Below are 8,336 nucleotides of genomic sequence, written 5' to 3'. Positions count from 1 at the left end.
AATGCAGCAAGCCAGCACCAATCCTGCAGATTGATACAGCACCATCAGCTCCTTCAGGAGCCACACTGGGGGTTTGAGCCAACCATGTTAATGCCCAATTTTGTTCCACGTGGCATCCTACAGAGAATATCAATCTGCTCCTTTGTTGTGTAAACCCAGGCCGCAGCTTAGGGCCTGGGACTGGTTTCCAGACCTCTGTTTTCTTTACACAATTTTGGTCCATCTTCTAGCCACCTTCCTGTAGGAGAATACAGTATGGGTAAATGAAGGTGGTATAGAATGTATACTTATCCTCCAATGAGTTGCAGCTGGACCAATTACTAAAGATTAGGAGCAGGACTGATCTTAACAGGCCACACCTGTAGCTAATAAGAACAAGTGGCATAAAAGAGTGAATTGGTGGGATCTGAAGTCAGATGGCTATTGCAAGGACCAGGAACTGCTAGTGCTTAGAGGAGTTGCCTTTGAGAAAACATTGAGGTATAAAACTCTGGTGATATGGAATCCTTGCACTACAATAATAATATAACTCTTGATGTGTAAGACAACGCCTTCCTATGTTGTTCTTAGGAAAGCAAGCCTCTTTCTAAGCTACCGCGGGGGCACAGCAGTTCCTACTCCTCATGGCAGGAGTATCTCATTACTCTTGTATCAAACAGGATCTCTTTTTAGCATGATCTGTTTGAACAGAAATATCACTTAGCTGTGGAATTTAGCTTTCTTCAGTAAAAGCTACCAACAGCTGAAACAGTAGATTGGTTTTTAAGTATTTATGTTTCTCAGTACTTGGAAGCTTGGACAGTTTTTGCTCATGCTTTGCAACTTTTAGTAAGATTTTCTGGTATCTCCACAAGAAATATATCAACTAAATTTTAGAGAAGATAGTAAAGTTTCGCACTGTCTCTTTTAATTTAGATTTCATGAAAATACTATAGAAATTACATGAATATCAAAAAAGGACAGAATTTGTTTTAGAGCCTAGCAATATTAAGTATTTCACCAAGCTTGTTTTTATGAGGCAGTATTGAAAACTTTGTTGAATTTTTAATATTGCATTCTCTTAGAGGCAAAGAAATAGTAACTCTACCTCAGCCCTTCTTTTTATAGACAATAATACAAGGCCAGCTCTCTGTGAAGTGTGTTTTCTTTGATTTGTAACAAACTAATAGAAAGCTGAGAGGAAAATAAAACCATGACTACGCAAATTTGGCCAGTAAAGTTTCCGAATAAATGAAGTATTAAATTCAGTGATTTGCTATGATGGCAGTAATGTTTAGGGATTTTTGTGAATCTTAGTAGTGAATGCAATTTTTCTTTCACTCCAGGAAAGCTGTAAAAGCAGGGGCCATCACAGGCTACTTTGCTGACAAATTGCACTTGTGTCAACAAGTTCATTATATAAATGTATTCACTAACCATAGAAGTGATTGAAGAGAAAACAAGTTTCCCTCTTTCTACTGAAACCCATGATTTTGATGCCTAAGTCAATCCTTTTACTCTTGTAGTGACACTGAGACACAGTGAGAAGCAGACTTAGGGGTGAACCCCTCATTCACAATGCGCAATTTCTTGGTTACCCCAAAATCTCAGTCAAGGCACCCCTGATAGATCCCTGTATGGGTATTGATTATCACTATGTGGGTATTGACTGTATTCTCCCTGCAGGGTAGCAAAGGCCCCTCAGGCTTTTGTGGCTGCAATCTCAAGGGACAAATTTCTCCCTGCAGCTCCCTTCCACTGCTGAGCTTGTGTCAGAACTGTGTTCTTCAGCAAGATTTTATCTACAGCTCACATCTCAGGCTGGGATCAGGTCTAGCCTAGCCTCACAGGAAAAGAGACAAGCTGTGGGGAATTATTTAAATGTAACAACAACAAAAAAAAAAAAGGTATTGCCATGTCATAGGGAGTAAAGGACAGCAGCCTTGAATCAGTTAGTGAAGTCTTTTCAAACAGATATCAGAAGAACAATTAAACATTTTCTCTCTGCTGAGATGATATAATAAATCATGGATCCTTATGACATTTCTGAATTTGTGTTCATGTGTGGCTCACTAAAAGATTTGATTTCTCCTCTAGGGAAATAGCTGCTCTGGATTTCAGGAGAAAAACCCCCAAATCTCCCAAAAAATCAACCTGTCAATCAGCAATTGCCTCCAGTGAATGTCTTCTCTCTCCTTGGTAATGCAAGAATTGTGGGGTGCTTTTCTCTCAGGGTCCTTTATTGCAGGCTGTTCAGGCTAATCCAAGTATAATTCAGTATGTGATTTTTCTAATAATAGTTCCTTCTGGATAGCAAGATGCATGCAGAGATTCTTTTTGAATGCCTAATTTCCATTTTTCTTTCCTAATTTAACTAAATATATGATTAAGCATAACTACTAACTGTAACAAGCTGATTACTAAACTCAGGCAAATCAAAAATATAAAATCTTATTATTTCATTCCATACTTCAAAATCAGTAAATTTCTTTTTTCTCTCTATCAGTGGCTGAGACACGAGTTTAGGTTAGCATGACCAAGATCTGGCCCAAATCTGTAATCAGCAGGAAGTGTAATACACTTAAACATTTTTTTTTCCTTTGGCCTGCTGACAGTCTGTCTCCTGTCATCTGCAAATTTAGTAAGTATCTAATGAAGACATAGAACTGGGACCTAATCTGTGAGGACCACAAAAGTAAATTTAAACTATAGCAAGAACTGGGATCTGAGGAGAGATAACAGTACTTTTAAGACCTGTTTGTAGTGGTAAAACTGATGTTTCTGCTCTCTGTTTCAAGGAAATTTTGCTCCCTAAATGCAAATATTATTTGGCTACTGCCCATTTATTGATAAACCTGAACACCTGTATTGCCCACAGTTTTTTCCATACAGTGGTAAATATGTGCCTCCAACAAGACCTCAGGTTGGGTTTTGCTTCTTGAAGATGCTGTTTACTTTCAAGTCAATAGGAGCAGTGATGCTAAGACACATTAAAACACCATAATGATGGTTCATTATCTGCTAGCCTCTTCAGTAGCACATTGTTATTGTATTTTATATATGCATGTATCCACTCATATATCTGCCAAACCTGACATGTCATCATTCCGCTTTTAATTGTTATGAAGGATTTGAGAGAGAATCTAGTTGGAGAATGAGAGCAAGAGAGGAAAAAAATAGATTCTCTCACACTTCCATGGTTTTTTCTCCTCTACAGGTTTGGGGTTTTTTGTTTAGGTTTTTGTTCATTTTTCTTCCTTGGTGTGTTTTTAACATATAAAATCTCTTTAATTATATTCCTGAAAAATAACTGAAAAAAAATTAGTGATATAAGTAAGTGCATTCTCCTGATTTATAGGAGTTTGTCAGAGGCAAACACTAAAAGTATTTTTTCTGTTTTCTTCCAATTGTACTGATTTGAGTGTTCTTTAAAAATACTAAATAAAAAAGTGCTCTTAATCAGGAGAACAATGAAGCAATATGTGACATTTTATGCAGCAATCATGCTTCATAGTCAACAATCATTCCAGAATGTTTAGCTTGCCAGATATTTGTGATAGGTATAAATATCCAGGTGGGATGATAAATTATATGTAAGAAAGCCACCGTTTTGTTTCTCATGGGAAAGATTCTCCAAAACATTCTAATCCTCTATGAACCTGTTCAGCTCCAATGCAATTTTCATCCCTAGAACTGGTACTCTTGCTTCACTGTCAGCTGTTGTGTACATTTAGAAATGTGTTCCACTAGGATTGTTTTATCACAGACTGCCTTTTACAATCCTCTCTGTTGCGGAACCCCATAAGCCCCACACAGTTCTCTCCCCACACTGCACTGCTTGAGGAGGTTTTATTGTCAGTCAGATCACTTTCTGTCTACTTTCTGCTGCCAAACAATAATGCTGAAAATTGCACTTCAGATGTACACCTTCTTTTTCATTTCCTTTCTGGGACACCAGTAAAATATAATATCAAAATCTGTGAATGATGGAAACTGTTATTTATCTGGGTTTTTCAGTACTCTGTCTTCTGCAAAAACACCTGTTTCTGTTTATGGGTCAATTTTTCAGCATTTCCAGACAAGTTAAATGACAGTAAATGTTGAACTGGAAAATCATTTGGTCTCAAGTTTGCTTTTCTAGATCTAGTTTTAATTTTGGGAATTTGCAACATTGTTTTCATTCTGGTGGTTTCATTCTGTTGTCTTCACTCTCTTTACTTCCAAGGCATGACAAGAGAGTCATCTTTGGAAGGAATGTGTACTGTCCTATAGACCATTTTCGCATACACACATTTGAACATTACCCACTCTTTTTTAAGTCTTACAAGCAGTTTTCTTCCTCTCCTCTTTTACTACTGTCATGTTCATTGATGCAATTAGAGAGAACTAATTCCCATATTTTGGAATCCAGAATTACAGAGGGAAATGGAAGTGATTGGATGCCAGGAACAGGAAAAAAGGCCAACCTCTTGTGCTGAACACAGGGGTTCTACAGTTAGCCCCCCAAAAATATTCTTTCTCAAGGTCCACTTTCAGTTAATCATGGAAAGTCTGCACTAGAGTTTATAGAAGGTTAGGAGCAATAGATAATAGTTTTGGTGGAAAGAAGTCCTGTGAGAAGTATGCAGTGAGATGCAATTTATAGCATAGTTGTAGTGAAATTACCTAGGTAATTTTAATCAAAGCAGAATTATTTCTGAAAAAAAAAAGCGAACACAATAAATTTGTAGTAAGAGTGGCTAAGTTTTTTTAGAGCATGTCTCTTTTTTTTTTTAAATAAAATATTGAAGAGCTATGCAAGTGTAGAAGCCTTATTAAAGTGGCACTGTATCATATGCCACTAAACTTCGGAAATCAGGATTTTCATTACAGCTGCTTGTGCTATCATTTTCAGTGGTTTATAACTCATTACTACAAATTCAATGCAGGCTAAATAACAGCATACAACTTTCCAATCCACAGAAAATATTTCTTCTAGTAGATTGCTTTTGTTAAGTCACAGGACACACACCAGTTGTTTTGTTTTTAATGTGGACACTGATGCTGCTGGCTTCTGTTCTTTCTTTAGGACATAATATTTTTATATTAAAAACCCAAAACCAGCCAACAACCAAGAACAGAAAAAGACAAAGAAACTTCCTTCAAAAAACATCACATCTGTGTTCTCTCTTAGCTGGTGGAGTGTAGGATAGCTGTCCCTTGAGTGTTCTAGAGGATATTCTAAATTCCTCTAAAAGTGGAATATTAAATTTATTGTTATTTTAGGCAAACTGCAGTAGCTAAAAAGGAAAAAAAAAAAAAAGGAATTAAGCTTCAAACTCCCAACCAACTAAGCAAAGCAAGTCCAATAGTAGAAGCAAACTTGATAAGTGGGAATTAGCTAACTCTTTTACCGGATCCTCCAAATGAATCCCTTCTGCTTGTTGCAAAACTCATGCAGGCAGGTGCAAGAAACACAATCTCCCCATTGCCCTGAACTGGTAATTCATTGGAGGGCTCTGGTACTCCCATCTAACCTACATGCTTGTATTTTATTTGTGTGGAAATCAGGAGCTGCAGAGATGGAATGGAAGCCTGGGCCACCACCAGCCCTTGAGGCTGGGTTGCAAGCACATTGTGGTGAGAGTGCCTGGACCAGACAACACGGATGTGCTCCTGGATACAGTTCTATAGATGTCTCTTATAATGTGGAGGTTTTATTGAATGCATGAAAAAAAAATCCCATCCAACTGTTGTAAATAATTAGGGTTAAATTGTTAAATTTTTGTGAATAAAATATATGTGCCTATCGATGCCATTCACCCTCTTAAAGAAGAAATCACTTGCATGACATTAGGACGAGCTATTTGGTTCACTCTGCATGTCTATTAGTAGAATGTCATTCAAAACAGATGCACTTTGCATTGTAATCTGAGAGTAATTAGGCTCAATAATGAATACAGAACAGTGTAACAGCTTTCTCTCATGGGCCCCATCAGCCATGGTGTTTTCTCTCAGCACAGCTGCCACGAACATGAACAGAAAGGAATAATTCTTGTGATGCATCAGTCAAGCATTTTCATTGCTCAGAAGTCTCAAAGTCAATAACACATATTCTGAAATGGATTTAAACTCCAAAACTGGATTTATGCCAAATTTTTTTTAAAATACAAAACTTTAAAAATCGTGCTGCAGTTCATCACTTCTTGTTGCAATGAGCTACATGTTTATGTTTCTCAGGAACAGGAGTTCACAGGAGCAATGGAATTTAAAATGGCAATTGCAAATGGCCTCATGGAAGGAAAATTCATTTTAGGAAGAAGCAAAAATGATGACTATGCATACTTTTAGCAGTGTAAAACTGCTAAGCTAACAGTAAACTTTGTTATCACAGCTCTGGTTTATGACAACATGACTGATGCAGCAAGAATAACATTTAGTTCTCATCTTTGTACAGCTTACAGAGATTATGCTGTTAATGGCTACCAAAACATAACTTTCCTCTCCTGTACTGTAGGTTAAAAATGTGTCATAAAGACAGACAACATAGTGATGTCTATGACATAATGGGAATTCTGTATGTGCTATTTCATAATTATTTAGGAATAGTTCAAGCAGGAAATCTGTATGTAGGTAGAAGTGGGACAGGGTGGTGTGGTTACAGGTGCTTTAAGAGCACCTGAGAGAGTTCATAGAGTCAAGCCTTTTGTGGGTGTGATGGTAAATGGTGGTAAAATCATGGAAAAGTGCCTTCAAAATAATTTAAGTTCAACCTATTTATTGTGTGACAATGAGTATTCTAAGAACATACGCATTTCTTAGCAGTGAGAATAAAACTGTAATGAACTAATGATCTCAATGGTCTCAAAAGCATACAAGCTGAAGTCTCCTAGAAATACAATTTCTGCATTAGTTGCTGGCATACTAAAAAGACCTGGCCTGTTGTAATGATTGAAATTCTTTAGCTGAGCATGGTTTCCCCCCCCCCCAGAAAAATACCAAAATAAAAGGAAAAAACCTAACTACACAGTTTCTTAAATAAGAATTTTGTAGAAATTTCCCTTTTATTCTAACATTCAGCTTGCATATATATCCTTGTGACTCTACAGAATATAATTTCAGGAAATAAAGACAAAACCTTTGTTTATTGCACAAAATTTTATACAGAGATATCAAGTAACATACTGAAATCAAGTATGAAAATATATATGAATGAAGACATATATGTATGAATGAAAAAAATAAAAATGTATGAAAACATACTGAAAATATCTTTTTACTATATCTCCTTGAACTACTGTAGTGCTTCAGTTTCTTTTGGTTTCCAGCCTTTATTAATGGTTTCTTTTTTTTTTTTTTTTAATATTAAGTGTGAATTTCTCCCCTGCTGCATCAGTTTCTCCTTCATTCTTAGTCTGACTCCTTTATCTCTGAAGTTGGGTTAATTCAAGTGGGGGTCATGCTATAGTAGATCTCACACTGAAGTGATTCCCTGCACTATTTTGACTAAGTGATAGTGACAAGAATTATCTAATGCCAATAACTTTTATTCTTATTTACCTTATGACTGTTTCTCTAGCCAAGCAGTGTGAAGGAGCCTTCATGCAATAGAGAATGAGGCCCAATGAATTGTTTTAAAATTGAATTCCAGCACATCTCAGCATACCTTGGTCAGTCTGTTATCAGTGCCTGTCATTTAGCACAAATCCCTGTTACATCCTTTTTCCTTTTTGGTGCCTCTTATGGCTATTTTTAATTAAAGGTTGAACTTTGTATATATTTCAAGTATTTTTTTTTATGGGCCAAAGAACACTGCAAATCTGCATATAACAGATCCCAGTGTGAAACCCTTCCAGTCTGAAAACTGTCTTGTCACAGTACTGAAAAGAAAATTCAGTTTTTACTAGGCTCAAGCTTAGCCATTGCAGTTCATTGTTTCTTAGTAACAAAGAAGTTTGAAGAAACTCTTCATTTTTCAGTTGGTCTTACAATATATAGATATTTTTTAATTTTAAAAGTCAAAATAGTTTTTTTTATTCTATTCAAGATATCCTTTTCTGTTTGTCTGCATTGTTGTTAGTGTCCAATAAATCATGGGTTTTACTCCTGGTTTGCTAGTGGTCTGTTGAAGGGCTTAGGGACAGATATTTCACCACTTATGTTTCCTTTTCTCAGAAGCACAGCTAGTGCTGATTATCTCTTTCCTACATCACTCTGACTTCTGCTGAGGAAAAGTAGCATACCAATGTGTACTATTAGTAATAGTCATATGAAAGGTACAAAGTAAAACAAACAAAAAAAGGGTCCAATTTTTACTGTCATAATATAAAACTTAAAGACACTCTCACAAGGAAAGGTCTGCATTACAGAAAACAGAA

The 8,336-nt window shown here is 36.4% G+C and overlaps 1 long non-coding RNA gene across 1 annotated transcript; it reads left to right on the top strand.

Moving 5' to 3' along the window:
* The first annotated feature begins 419 nt into the window (after positions 1 to 419).
* On the top strand, positions 420 to 6,254 carry LOC131556319 (uncharacterized). Its single transcript, XR_009274605.1, has 3 exons — positions 420 to 480; positions 2,077 to 2,178; positions 5,530 to 6,254. It is a non-coding gene; the product is annotated as an uncharacterized LOC131556319 (long non-coding RNA).
* Positions 6,255 to 8,336: the final 2,082 nt, after the last annotated feature.

The sequence above is a fragment of the Ammospiza caudacuta genome, chromosome 3 (genome assembly GCF_027887145.1).
Source record: "Ammospiza caudacuta isolate bAmmCau1 chromosome 3, bAmmCau1.pri, whole genome shotgun sequence".
NCBI lineage: Eukaryota > Metazoa > Chordata > Aves > Passeriformes > Passerellidae > Ammospiza > Ammospiza caudacuta.
The sequence above is the reverse complement of the archived record's forward strand: the minus strand, read 5'-3'. Positions and strand labels throughout refer to the sequence as shown.